Source organism: Melanaphis sacchari, unplaced genomic scaffold (genome assembly GCF_002803265.2).
Source record: "Melanaphis sacchari strain LSU unplaced genomic scaffold, SCAv2.0 Contig1_pilon_pilon, whole genome shotgun sequence".
NCBI classification, from domain to species: Eukaryota; Metazoa; Arthropoda; class Insecta; order Hemiptera; family Aphididae; genus Melanaphis; species Melanaphis sacchari.
In genome coordinates this window covers 5,702,998-5,717,842 of record NW_020270976.1, presented here as the reverse complement: position 1 = coordinate 5,717,842, position 14,845 = coordinate 5,702,998, and positions in this window count along the sequence as shown.

Below are 14,845 nucleotides of genomic sequence, written 5' to 3'. Positions count from 1 at the left end.
GTGGGTGTGCAAAGGCCTGGGGCGTGCGCTCGTATGTGTCTATGTCTGTCTGTTTTACGTACGCAAATAAGCAACCAAGACGTTAGAATCGGTCTGGGTAGACGTAGGTAACTCCTGCACATAGCTAGTACGTATGGGTATCGCGTGGTGGCAATCACTTTGATCCGCTTTCCAAAAATATTACATATTATATATTATATTCACGTTTGTTTCTGCTGCATCCAAACATAACGGAAGACGTTATTCTCTTGGTCATGTACACATTTAGCCCATTTAGGTATACCCTCGACCACGTGCGTATATGTCATAATTAGGGTTAGGATGTTCATGATTTTGCATATTTTTTTTAGGTTGTCCAATAGCATCCATTCTTATACAGAAATATGTTTCATGATATTTATATTCAAAATATCATAATTTTATTTTGCATATAAGTGCATATTTTACCATTTTTTTAAAAAATTGCATAATTTGTGTTTTTTTCTGTTTTTAAGCGCATATTTGACGGTTTTCGATGCAAATTGCTGAAAAACACTGTAATTTTATATTTTACTGAATCTTATATAAATTTGATTATCTGTATTTCACATATTATCATTTATCACTTATTTATTGTTGAGAATTCAATATTATGGTTTTACCTATTCGGAGTAAATAATATAAAGGTACCTACTTAAATAGAATTTTCGATAAGCTTCGTCAATTGTCACAGTCAAAACTTATCTTAAAACTGCGAGTCATTAAAATTTTATCAGATATTTTAACAGAACGTATATATATAATAAATCTAAATTAAATTATAATAATTTAAATAAATACAATTTTTTACATAGAGATTTTTTGTTCAATAGATTCAAAAACGTATTAGCACCAAACAGACGAAGATTTACAGTGGAACATTTAAAACAAACTTTAATTATTCAATGTAACTCTTTTTAATTTTTTTATATTTTATTTAATTTTTTTCAGTTTTTTTCAATTTGTCTATAATAATAAATGTTTATTGCATTTTTTGTCCAAAAATTTCTTTATTTTTTAATGCATATTTTTCAAATTGTTCATGCATATTTAGTTGATTTTTAGTGCATAAGTGCATACATATTCATACATTTTTTAGTGCATAAATATCCTAACCCTAGTCATAATATAACGTTAGGTAATCTAACGCACAAGACATTCGTCATTATTTCAGAAAACTAACTATAATGTCTTGGAAAATATTTTTTTCGTATGATTTAGTTCGTTAAAAAGACATTTTTAGTTTAAATATTATTTAAATTTAAGATGAGTAAAGAAACGGATCGACATTTTACGGGCTATCCGTATACCACAACGTCCCATTCGTTTGTATACTTTAATAGCGAGTTACTTATACATATATCGTAATTACTCGTCCAAACTTTGATTTTTACTCATCGAACTACTCCAAAAATATTCTGCTTCAAAATAAGGAATTAAAAATTCATATAAATTTTTTTTTAAATAAATGATTTTAAAAATATAGTTTTTTTTAATATCGATTTGATCAGCATTGTGTAATTCACTGAGTGTTCTTCTCCGAACCGGCTGAATTCGAATTCGAATCATTTAAATAATATTGTAATAAATAAGACATTATTATTCTCAAAATGTTCATAATTCCTGAGTTTCATTATTGGACGTTTTGTATAGGTAGGCTTGAAAAAATGTTTAGTTCAAAGGCCTGTTTACGGTTGATTTAAAACCAAACTAAAATATCAATCATGACCATCTATGATAATATAATTTATTTAACCCAGTCTCGTAGACGTTTGTAATACTGCTAGGTACACTTATACCATGACTTATAATATTCTTAGTTCGTGTTCTTGCTCTACTCGTTCGTCATATTTATTTTATAATGTCATATTATCGTACATTCACAACGCTATTATGCAGGTCGTGACCGCGTTTCGTATTTCGTGAAGGGTATACCCACCACTCTCATTTCGATTTATCTCTGTAGCTTATTATTATGATATCCGGCGAATAACGACGCATAAAATATTATATGTAAATATTAGAAATCGTATATATCTACTTATTACAGAACATATACAACTTACATATAGTTTACGTATAAACGGTTACATAAACATAATACGTATTGTTGATATATTTTGTGCGAGTTCATATACGAGAAAAACACAACCATATATGTAAGTTCGAACACCATTACAATAGATTATGTTATCACATGTAAACAAATAAAATTCTTACATATCATTAACACTCGAGTTTGGGAGCAAAAAGAAAACGAACCGCTAAAGCAATAAAGAAAATATATAATGTACAGTATATAGTTCAATTTACAAGAGGTGCGAAATTGAAGTGGATAAGCCATGTTTAGAGAGTCAAAAATAGTTGGTATAGTTAATAGCAGTGTCCACTAACAAGATAAATAAGAAAAGGTTGCGTGGTCAATCAAAACAACGGTGGTTAGATGTAGTGAAAAGAGACAGAATGGATCTGAGACCAGAATAGAATGGGGAACTAAATCATGCATATAACAGCAGAGTGGATTAAATTAGTCTTGGCAGCAAAGGGTTGTCGAAGTATTAAATATGATTTATATTATTATTATCAGATAGATATAAATTATTTTTTTTAAGTCTTTGTGATACATTGAGTTTCTTTACCGTTAAAATTATTTTCTTCTATCCATGGAATAAATCTATATGAACTCAAATAAAACGCACGTCAAAGGTATATTCACCTCGTTATGTTTATATTACCTAAAACTAAATTTAAAACAGAGTTCTCAATTTTTCAATTTTGGTTCAACACGTAGGATCATATATTTAGTACGTGGGCTATAGTATACAGTGTGTCCCAGAAGTCCAGTATTACTCTTAATACCTATCTCCGTGGAAAATCAATGAACTTAAATGTGGTTTTTGCATTAATTAGTTAAAAAATTTCTATTAAATATCATAAGTATCGTGGTTTTTTTCAAAAATTCAAAAATTTCAAAAAAATTTAGTTTTTTAAATTTTCAAAATAACCATTTTTGATCATATTTTTTTAAATAGTTTAAAAAATATATTAAAATTAAATGAAAATTAACAAAATTGCGTTTATATTAGTTAGTACATACTTTAGTAGTATATTGAATTATTTCATTGATTTTCAAATTGTATTAAAAACTCAACTTTAACTATTATTTAATGTCAATAAAAAAAATAGGTCAGTTCGATCGAAGAACACAACAAACGTTGACCACACCATTAACATTCTTGGAAGTGAAGTTGTATCTTCAATATATCATACTCACATTATTGGTATGCGAACCTTGGAATAAACAAATCATGCGTTATGGAATATCACAAAAAAATTAAAATAAAGCAATATAGAAAACCAAATTTGTTCAATAGTTTTTATGCGAGTGATAAAAAAAGGTATTTGAAAACAAAGATTCGGTGTTACATAGAATGGTTCAGTATCCAATATTTGGAAATAAATTAATTTTTGCCAATAAATCTATTAAAAAAAAAAATCTATATTCCAATCGAAATCGATGAAAACAAACCATCCGTGTTTTACTACATACTTAGCTATTTATATAATTTTTACGAATTCAGAAATTTAAATTAACCAGTTCGATTTCTACTTCATTTAAATTTTTTTTTTTTAAGCTATTATAAAATATATGATAAAAATTATGGCTATTTCTAGTATATTTAAAAAAATTGTTTTGAAAGTATACCATTTAATTGGAATTTTTTACTAATTGCTGAAAAATAATGCATTTAAGTATATTGATTTTCCACAGAAATTACTAATGGAGATGATGATACGGGACTTCTGAGACACACTGTATAGTCTATAGGTATATAAGCAATATATATTATATGTATCTATATTTATCGTTTAGCGACTCGCAAAAACCGGCGATAACTGCATGTATATATACATTATACATCGTTATATATAAATTTAGCGTGGAGTTAAACGCATTTCAATGACGCCAGATCACGTATGCTTGTGTATATATACAGCATTTGTGTCCGCAGAGAATACGCTACGATAGCAAATCCAATTAACTAGAGCAAACCATCACCTTTTGATATCGGCGACCAATAAACGCGCTCGGGATAAGACCAGAAATATACACACACACACACACGCACACACGCACACACTCACTCACTATATACACAGTCAATATTAGTCGTGTGTGGTTGCGTAGACTTAAAAATTCAACCGTACAAAGAGGTGTGGTAGTTATATACTTGTATATATGTAAGGAAGAGCGGAAGAAGACTCGACGAGCGGAATCGTCTTGTACATATAGTTACATTTATGTATAATATACCTGTATACACGCCGCCGCACGCAACGCTGTTCCCTATAAAACATTCATAGACATTGGATCACGCGAACATCGGTTTCCAACTCCGGTATATATGAGGTCGATCGTCGGGTTATTTTTTTCAGCGGGACGGGTGGGAGAGGGAAGGGGGACTTACACGTCTTGAGTCGAGTTTTTCATATACCCCACGTTGGTAACCGTTGTATATAGGCGTAATGAATTTTTATAAATAATAATATTTTTATATAGGTAGGTATTGTATAGGTATTTCATAAACGCGCGTGTAACTCACATCGCATGGTTATCAATTATCATGTACAGAATAAGTCGGGTGCCCAGACATACACATTACATTACACAAATGTAGACCATATTATAGATGATGTACAGTATAAAGACTTCAATGATATATGGATGTGCTTATGGTACACCATCAATAGATAGTGATCAATTGGTAGCGCGACAATAGATAGTATAATACGACAATTGATAGTTTCATGAAAAAATGTTAAATCAATTTTTTCACAGATTTGTCAATAATTTAATTCATAATAATAAGTTCTCACAAATAAACGATATCAATAATAATAATAATAGTTATAGGTTTTCAGAAATAAACTTACACAAAGTTCTCTATAATTAAAATAATCGGTTGAAAGTTGAAAAATTAGTCATAGGAAATCAACCATCATTAAAAATAAAGTGTAATGATCGAGCAAAAAAACTTAAAATTATGTGTAGTGATTATAATAATAGAAGTAAAAAAGAGTATCTACGAAGGTTGCGCATAATTTTCAACTACAAGTTTGATTTTTTTATTAGGTAGGAACCTACTATTATTGTAATTATTAACAACTTTGTTAAAGTTTATTTCTAAAAACATATTATAATTATTATTATTATTGATATAGTTTATTTGTGAGAAACTATGGCTATTAATTTAATTATTGACAAATTTGTAAAAAATTCAAATCTAAAAATATATATGAAATCATCAATTGACATGGATCCAAATATCTACAATTGACTATAAATATAGATTTAAAAATAATAATTGCATGTGGAGTAAAAGAAATCCTTTTATCCATCCGTGATCAATAACATTATCAATTTTTAAAATATGCCACTATACTTGAATAAGAATAAAATTAATTCATCTTTTTTTTATCTATTTAGCATAACTTTAAAAATTAAAAAACTTAGTTTGAAAAAAATAACTTAAATAACATATGTAATTACCGTTTGTCGTGGCTAAATCGAGTTTTGTTTTGTACAAGTGAATTAAGAAACATGATTTAAAAAATAATAATAATAAGATTTTAAGTTAATATTTTAAACAGTTATTCCATAATATTATTATAGGTAGGTAGTGTTTCAAAATATCGTAATTTAACTCCTAAATAAATTCAACCGTATACTATGTGTCGTTATTTTTAACTCACTGTACATAACAAATATGGTTGTGTTTTATTTATAATAATTATTAATAAGAATCGCCATACTATAATATTGCAACAGAATAATAACTATATATAGAGCAGCGGCGGCTTGTATAGAGAATGTTATTGTTGTTTCGTGTATAATATGAATGCAATATATTATACGGTATAGGTTAGGTTATAGTATATACTCTATTACCATATATAGTATAATGTACATACATAATACATACGTGTATATATTTACGTATACTTACAAGTTATAATACATCTACATTATTACATGCACATCGCTTCTAAACCAAACGAAGTCAACCACCGCGGCTGCTGCTGCCATCTGTGTCTGTTTACTAACGTTGCCTCAGGCCACGCAAATTTAATCATCTCCTTAGTGTGCATGTGTAAACACAATTTTCAACCTTAACTGCCAACGATTTTCGCAAACATTTGCTCTCATTGTTCCTTTGTAAGTTCATCCACTATATACATATTACAATCCGACCATACCGTTTCGATAGAACCTCAAAGACTTAAGCCCCTAAACGATATATTATTATGCCAGTTTGGTAGATATCTTAAGAAAATATAATATTATTATAATCCCATATTGTTGTATTAGCATTATATATGACGTGAATATATTATATAATTTAATAATAACATTAAAGTGAATACAAGTTTATATATATATATATTATATATATTTAGGGGCTGTTACAACGTTGTTGTCGATTACTAAAATTACATAATATCACAATTCGTAAATATTTCAAAGTAAAATTAACAATGATTTAAAAAAAAGCTGAATAAAACTTAATACAGAAAACCATGTTATAACCATTCGTTGTAAAATGTGTGAAATACTATTGTTTTTTTATTTTTCAAATCAATAATTGGCGTAATAAATAAAAATATTTTTTTCTGCAAGCTAATGTTGCATCGATAAATACATGCATAAATACTAATTAAGTACATACAATTTATTAATACTTACTACTATCAATAATTATTATAACATTTAAAATATCCATATGGTTAGAAATATACAGTAATATAAATACTAATTAAAAAACATCAAAAATCTATAGTCACAATAGTTTTTTATAGGAAATTAAAGTTAACATTTTAACAATACACCGCTAAAATTAATAAATTATTTTATATAGCTAGAAATTTATAAAAAAATGTTCTTCATATCTAAGATTTACAAATTAGATACAAGTTCCACAAAAGACATTCTTTACTTATTTTTAGTATGCATTTGAAGTTAGAATTTCGACAAAATTCATCAATATCACAAAATATTTAAAATTATTTTGTTGTTAAAAATGCATAAAAACTTTCTTTTTTTAATATTTAATCTTTAAAAATATAATACAAGGTTGTTTATAAGTAGTTCATACTAAAATCTTAAAATCTAAATAATGTTTAAAAACAATATTTTTCATGGAATTTTAAGTTCCCATTTAGACGAAGTCGCGTATTTTAACGACAAATAACAATATTTTCATTATTTGATTGTAATTTAAAAATATTATTCGTGAGAATTTAAAATTTAATGTATTTTATATTATTATGAATTTGACTAAGCGAAATGACATTGTTAATTTATTTTAAAATATTATCTATTTATAGGTACTAGGAATTTATTTTTTTCTATTTCACGATATTAGCAGAATGATGTTATTCAATTTTAAGTCTTATAACTTTATATGATATGGTATCAATACATATTATAATAATTAAATACTAATAATAAACGATAAATGTAATTTTTTCGAAAAAATGAAATAAATCTACTATAATACTGAAAAAAAATGATTCTGCTAGTTTTATCAATAAAAAAACATATCTCTAGGACTAGGTGATATAGGCTGACAGATCGCTATCGCTCAAAATCGTTTTTCGTGCACTATGATATTATATCGACGGATAATTTAGCAGATCAATAATAGTGACCTACTCGATAATCCTAATGCACAGAGAAACGGTATTCATTTAGGTACCTAGCTTTTTATATCCAAATATTATTTATTAAATAAATAAGTGCTAAATAATAATTTTGAATAAACGTAAATAAATTTTTTTTTATAATTCTTCAATATTTATATGCAAACCAGTATAATATTAATATAATATGGTTTAAAAAAAAAATATTTATTTATATTTTAGCTATTTATGTTGTTTTTTACACTGAATGATGTACGGTATACGTTTATAAATTAGATAAATGCGTATTTAATGATAATATTATATTAATGGTTTACCGAACACTACACACTGCACACACACTAAAAGTCCGACTTTTAAAATAATATATTTTTCGTACATAAAAATTTAACATAAAAAAGTTTCTATTTATTAATGGATTTAATTATATTTATTATCTATTGATACTCAATGTGCGAGTAAAAATAATATATTTTACGTACAATTATATAATATATTATACATTGTCATATCGATCATTAATATACACGACAAAAATTATGTCTATTTTTTTTTATCATCTATTTTCTTTTTATCATTCTCGTGTGTATATTTTTTTTCTACAAAACTTTTCTCTAGCTAGAATGACATTGCATGTTATAAATCACTTGTATTAATAATTCAACAACTTTTGACCATAGAAAAAAAAACGCATGCTTAATAACGGTATAGCGGGACTTTATACACCGACGTATTGCCGTATATTATATCATGAACAGTCTTCGACGACTATTAGTTTACTTCACCGCTCCTGGGTCTGTTGTAAACTAATAACTATGGGCAATAATAAGGACCTTGATTGTGTGTTCGACGAAGTACTTTGGCTATCACGCACAACATTTAATTTCCTATTGAAAATATATTAGAAGGTATTATAATACCTATATGACAAATAACAATTTATAATTCGTTTGTATGATATATAGTCCATTATATCTAATAGGATTATACTTGCCCAATAGAATTAACCGGAAATCACCCATATATGTTATAATTTATAACTAGCAATTAGAAAGACTGATTTGAATTTTATATAAGCCTGTATAAAAAAGGTAAAAAAAAAAATGTCATTTTTATTGCAGGCCAATAGCAATTACGCACCGATGAACCGGTGCAATAACCAGCTGCAGGTACAAAATATGTCCAATTTTTTAATTTTTCAAGAATCATATAAAAAAACTTTTTGAAAACTTGATAAATTAACCAATGTTTAAAAATATATTAGTATCATTCATTTTTCAAAATAAGAGATAACAGGTACATCAATTAAAATCATTTTGTGTGTATAGTAAATAATATAATACAACGACTATATTCATGAAAATAGTTTTGAAAAAAAAACTATAACAATTTTATTATTACGTATTTAATTATTGTTCCGATTGATATTTACGTAGTTTTGATTTATAAAAAATAACTGGTTATTGTTATCGAGTATAATAAGTGAAAATTCTGGTAATTATCCTATAGCTCACGAAACTTATTTCAAACTTTGATACCGATATCAGGTAATTGTTTACTGCCAGTTTATTAATAATATTACCAAATCACAGTACACTAGTATTTTTAAATACCAAATATATCGGATGCCTGTCGTTAATATCCAAATATATGTATACTAATTATATTATTATTATGAATAATAATAATTTTATCAATGAGTAAGTAGATATGTATCTATTTTAAAATAATTAGATAAGTTATTCCATACATATAAATAAATAAAAGATTATCATTTTATACCTGATTATTACTATACCAAAATTCTAATGGAATATTATTATAGGAGATAAACTGCATCCTGACGTGATAGATATCATAGCCACTAGCCAGTAAAAAGAAAAATGTCGAATAGTGTTTTGATTTTACGGATATGTATTTGATTATTTCGACCGGAAAATTTTTTCAAATAATTTAATAATTATTATATCTCCAACAAGAATGATTCACGTAACTGATTGTTACTTCAGCCGATCAGAATTTGTTTTTTAATAATTAACCTAAAATAACCTTCTAATGGGTAACCGCTCTGATGTACAATATAAGTATCCAATGAACTTCGTCATTAAGTAGGTCACTTCAATGGACATATTAAATTTAATTCAATAATAAATTATTTTATATAATTAAAAAACAAAATTTGAGCATAGACAGTTTAACTATCTGCTAACCAAGGTTTTCAAACAATTTATTTTAACCAATTTTATTAATTGTAACAAATGTCTGTAGTTTTTATTTGTTTTTCTCGATTATTTTAAAAGCACAGAGAAATCTCTATCTTTAACCAACCAAAGTATCAATAAAACCCAACTTCGTACAAGAAACTTCGCTTGAAGTTAATGATCGAAGCATTTTTTCTTTTTTAATAATTGTATAGTGATTAGTAATTATTGATTAGTGGGTGATAATGATTATACCATCAAATTTCGTAAAATTGTTCTTGTTGAAATAATATTGTTTACGTAATAATAAAGGCTGCAAAAATTAATATTTGGTACTTATAATATTAAAATATTATTATTAATTTATCTTAATATTTTAAAAAACAAAAACAAAATAATTCTGTGAAAATTGAGTTATGAAAATTCTGAAAATTACGTACTAATATGAAGCCGATTCGTCGAAAAATTACAATAAAATTACTAAATTTCTAACTTTAAATTGATTAACTTATCGCGAATACTTGTATAATAAACGAAGGTTTTCGATTTTTTAATTTTTAAATAATAGATTATAAAATTAGCCTTTTTTATTTATGTTTCTATTTTTTGATTTCGATTTATAGACACGTCAAACATTTGGGGATGATATGATTAAATATTAGATTCAAATCGGTCTAAATCTGTCAACACGTCTATCTAAATAATACAAAAATAGCGCATGGTAATATTATATTGATAAATTCTAAAGCAGTGGCTCACTCCGACACGTCGAATAAAGTTTAAAATACATTTCCAAAGTGCACTGAAGTGTACTTTTTTTAACATTCCTGTTAGAGACCAATCTCTTATTCTCTTCACTTCTCTTCGTCATCATTAGCATCAGTGTTAAGATTTCGATGCACATTGATTTTTTAGTTACACATTGTACGTTTTATAGCATAGACACGTCATATCTTTTATGTATTTTTGAATCGGAATAAAATGTTTTAAATTCTTTGGCGATTTCTTAATTATTATTACCTATTTAAACCATCTATGAACATATTTGTAATTTTATATATTTTGTTGACCATTATGTTTTGTTTTTATGGTATTTTATTTTTTCGTTTATCGTTTAAAAATTTCAATGGTTTTTTTTTTCATGTCGTAACGTTCATACAAGCACTTATTTTAAGTACCTATGTTCCTAGGTACTTACTAAGTACTATTAATATAGATAGTAAATCAAACTCACCTTAAACGTTTATATTTTTAAAATAATTTTCGATTTATTATCATACAAAAAAATATACATGTAATACATAAATATTTAAAACGAGGTATTAAAGGCGTTACGGTCAAATGAAAAATGTAACCAACCGAAAATATATCGACCACTAGTTTTACGGAGTCTAAATATTAACAACCACGGTGTAGGCACTTTCATTCGTCGTCCGGCGTGGTGTATATGCAATTTCGGTACATCGGTGTACAGGTTGTTTTCGAACGCTACCGCGTGCCGCCTTGTACGAAAAGAGTAATACGGTTAGGTATTGTATTCGTATTCCGTTAGAATAATAAAATAAGACATACATAATAATATAGATACATAGAATAAATAGAACGCGATGATTTAATATTGACACTGATTTATAACTAACGATGAATTAAAAAAAAAAAAATGAATTATCATTGATTATTATGGTACTAACTACTAACTAATCTGGCTATAATATATTATTATGTAAATAGATTTATTAAAATAATATGTTATCATTAGGGCCCGGATTTATATGTTTTTTTTTCTGAATAGTCCAAAAAATAGCTAAGCAAGTCAAAAGTTTGATTTGTAGTCAAATAGATCCTTAATATAAAGTCTTGTTTTGCTTATTATGTCATTTTTTTACATGACGTGCTGCATATTTCTGTATTTTACGATTTTTTTTATCGCATATATACGGGTTTTAAATGCATAATATGTAATGTTTTGCTCATTTTAATTAAAATAACGTATTTATGGTGATATTTATAGCCCATGTAATTTGACCAAGTCGTCTTCTTATCTTATCTGAGACCTATCGGGTAATCTGTTATTGAGTAGATTTTAGTGAATCATACAAATCGTCGTGTTTGTCGTGATCCGTGTGTGCATAACTTTTATTCAATTTTATTTATTTATACTTAATGAAAATAAAAGACATTTTTTAATCGTTTTTTTTTTTTTTGCATATTTGAATGATAATCAGTACATAAATGCATGCATATTTAGTAGACGTCTTTAGTACCTACATATAATTTCGGGCCCTAGTTCTCATAATATATCTGCTACTAGTGTTTCAAAATGATCAATTGATATATTTCGCTAAGAATGTAATATGATCAATATATTTATCAAGTACAAAGTTGATATAGATACAATTATATTTGTGTATTAACTTTGATCGAGGTAGATCAGCTAGTTGGATAGTAAAGATTATAAAATAATTTGTCGTAGAACAGATGTTTACGATAAGATGAAAATTTCATAAACATTAATTACCTAATACATCTATGTATAATTACATAGTAATTAATTTATGCTATTATTTTTACATTTTATTTACAATTTTTAATACCTTTATAGGGATTATATTATTTAAATCTTAATATAATATAAATAATCCAGATATACGTGATGGATAAATGTATTACCCATATTTTCTGGACCACACCTGTTCATTACATTTATTTATTTAAATATATTATTTTTTTCATACAACATTATATTAATATAATTTTAATAATTGTTTTTCTGATTCATTTATCATAGTGTAAAATATAAAATATGTTAAATTTATTGTTTAAATTATTCACACACTAAGAAAAAATTATGAAACAAAAATGCAGTTTGGTATCCATTCTTATTATTCAATTTTTTAATTTTTTTTAATGGAAGTTTGAGCACTAAATCTGAAAGAATTTTAGTTTTTTTTGGAAGTTTATCAAGACATTTAATTTTTTTTTATCAATTATACTATATGCTATGAAATACTAATATATGTAATAAATAGGTCTTATGAAGCTTTCATGATTTACTTGGGAAAAATGTATATAAATATATTTTGATCATCCAGACATATAACTTTTAAATACATGAATATTTTAAACACAGGAAACATGTATGATTTTTAAAACATAATACTCAAAAATATAATATTAATTAATGAGCATAATAAATATATTTATTCAAACAACAAATACACAGCATAAGTAAAAAAATACATTCAAAATTAGATATTAACATTTTGTCATGTCATATTATATCAGGTATCATTAAATGCATAAAAGTTTTTGTGCTATGGTAGATATAGGTTAACAAAAATATTTATTTTTTAAATAAATATAAATTTAGATTTTAAATTCAATATTTTAGTACAATAGTAATAAATAAATACAAATTATTCAAGTTACAAATAAATTTTCATTTCAATTAAATACATTTTAGCAAATCATTTAGGCTTTACGCTAATATAGGTATAAAATAAGAAAAAAAATATATAGCAGTGTAATATTTATTAAAATAAAAATAGTAATTGTTAGGTGGGTTAAAATAATAAACACAACTAATAAATGGTTAATTAATATTAATTTTTTTACAATATTTGATAATAAGACTAAAATTTTTATTTTTTGTTTGACAAATAAATATGGTAATTAAAATAAGTTATTTGGCAATAAAAACATGTCTTCATTAAACTTTAAGAAAAATTTGGCAAAAGTAACTTTAAAACATTTGGTAAACAACATTGACTAGTATTTACTGAAATATTTTCAATAATCAATATCAATTATAGCTAAAATAATTTTATGCTATTATTAACATGGACATATAGTACAATACATTTACAAAAGAGTATTTCTCAGCAACGTGTTACATACGAAATGGTGGTCGTTTAGTGGGTATATTACTAGCATTGCCATCGCCCAAAAATCTATTTATAGAATATTGAATCATTACAACAGTTGTGGAGCGTAAATTTATATATTAATATTAAAGAATTATACTGAAATATAATCATAACAAACTACTTACAGTTAAAAATGTTAGCAGAGAGCTCATATGACAACAGTCAGTATTGTGGTAGAAGAAGGGATGTTATATGGCGAAATCTGATGAATGCACGAAGCTGCCCAAATGTACTCTTAACGTAAATAGAATATATTTTATTGTATATTATAAATTCAACAATGAAAAAAACATTTACTTTAAAAATATTAAAATTAATTAATAAACAAAATATAAATATGTAATTATTTTATGAAAATTTCAAAAACGTTAAATATAACAAAAATAAAATACTTTAATGTATTTTTAATATTAGTAAAATAGTGAACTCAAAACTTAAATATTTATAAAAACGTAATTAAGAGTTGAATTAATTGCCAGTTATGTATATAGCTTTAAATTCTATTTTTTCTTAAAACAATAATACTAAACATTTGTTCATAAAGCCATAGAATCGGTAGGAAAAAAAGTTAATATTTTTATCTCAATCAAATGATACAACAAAAAAATGAAAATAAATCTAAATACATAAAGTTCATGAATTTCTACAAAAAATAAGAATCACTTAATTTACTTTTTAATTTTGAACTCTTAGCTATTTAATACCTAACTTTTTATATAACAATAAAGGAGTGTGTTCAAATTGAACTGGAAAAAATTTGATCGCACCTGAAATTAATTTTTTATAACATAGAGTATTTAAGTACCACATTATTCAAACTGTAGTGAAGCACAAATTTAAAAACAAATATGAGATTATGGCATTTTTTTTTTTTACAAAAATAAGGATTATGATAGTTTTCAAAGTGTATTTCACAAATTATAATATATATGAGAATAATATATATATTTTTTATCAGTGAAATTAAAAATTAAAATATTAAGATTTTAAATTTCGATA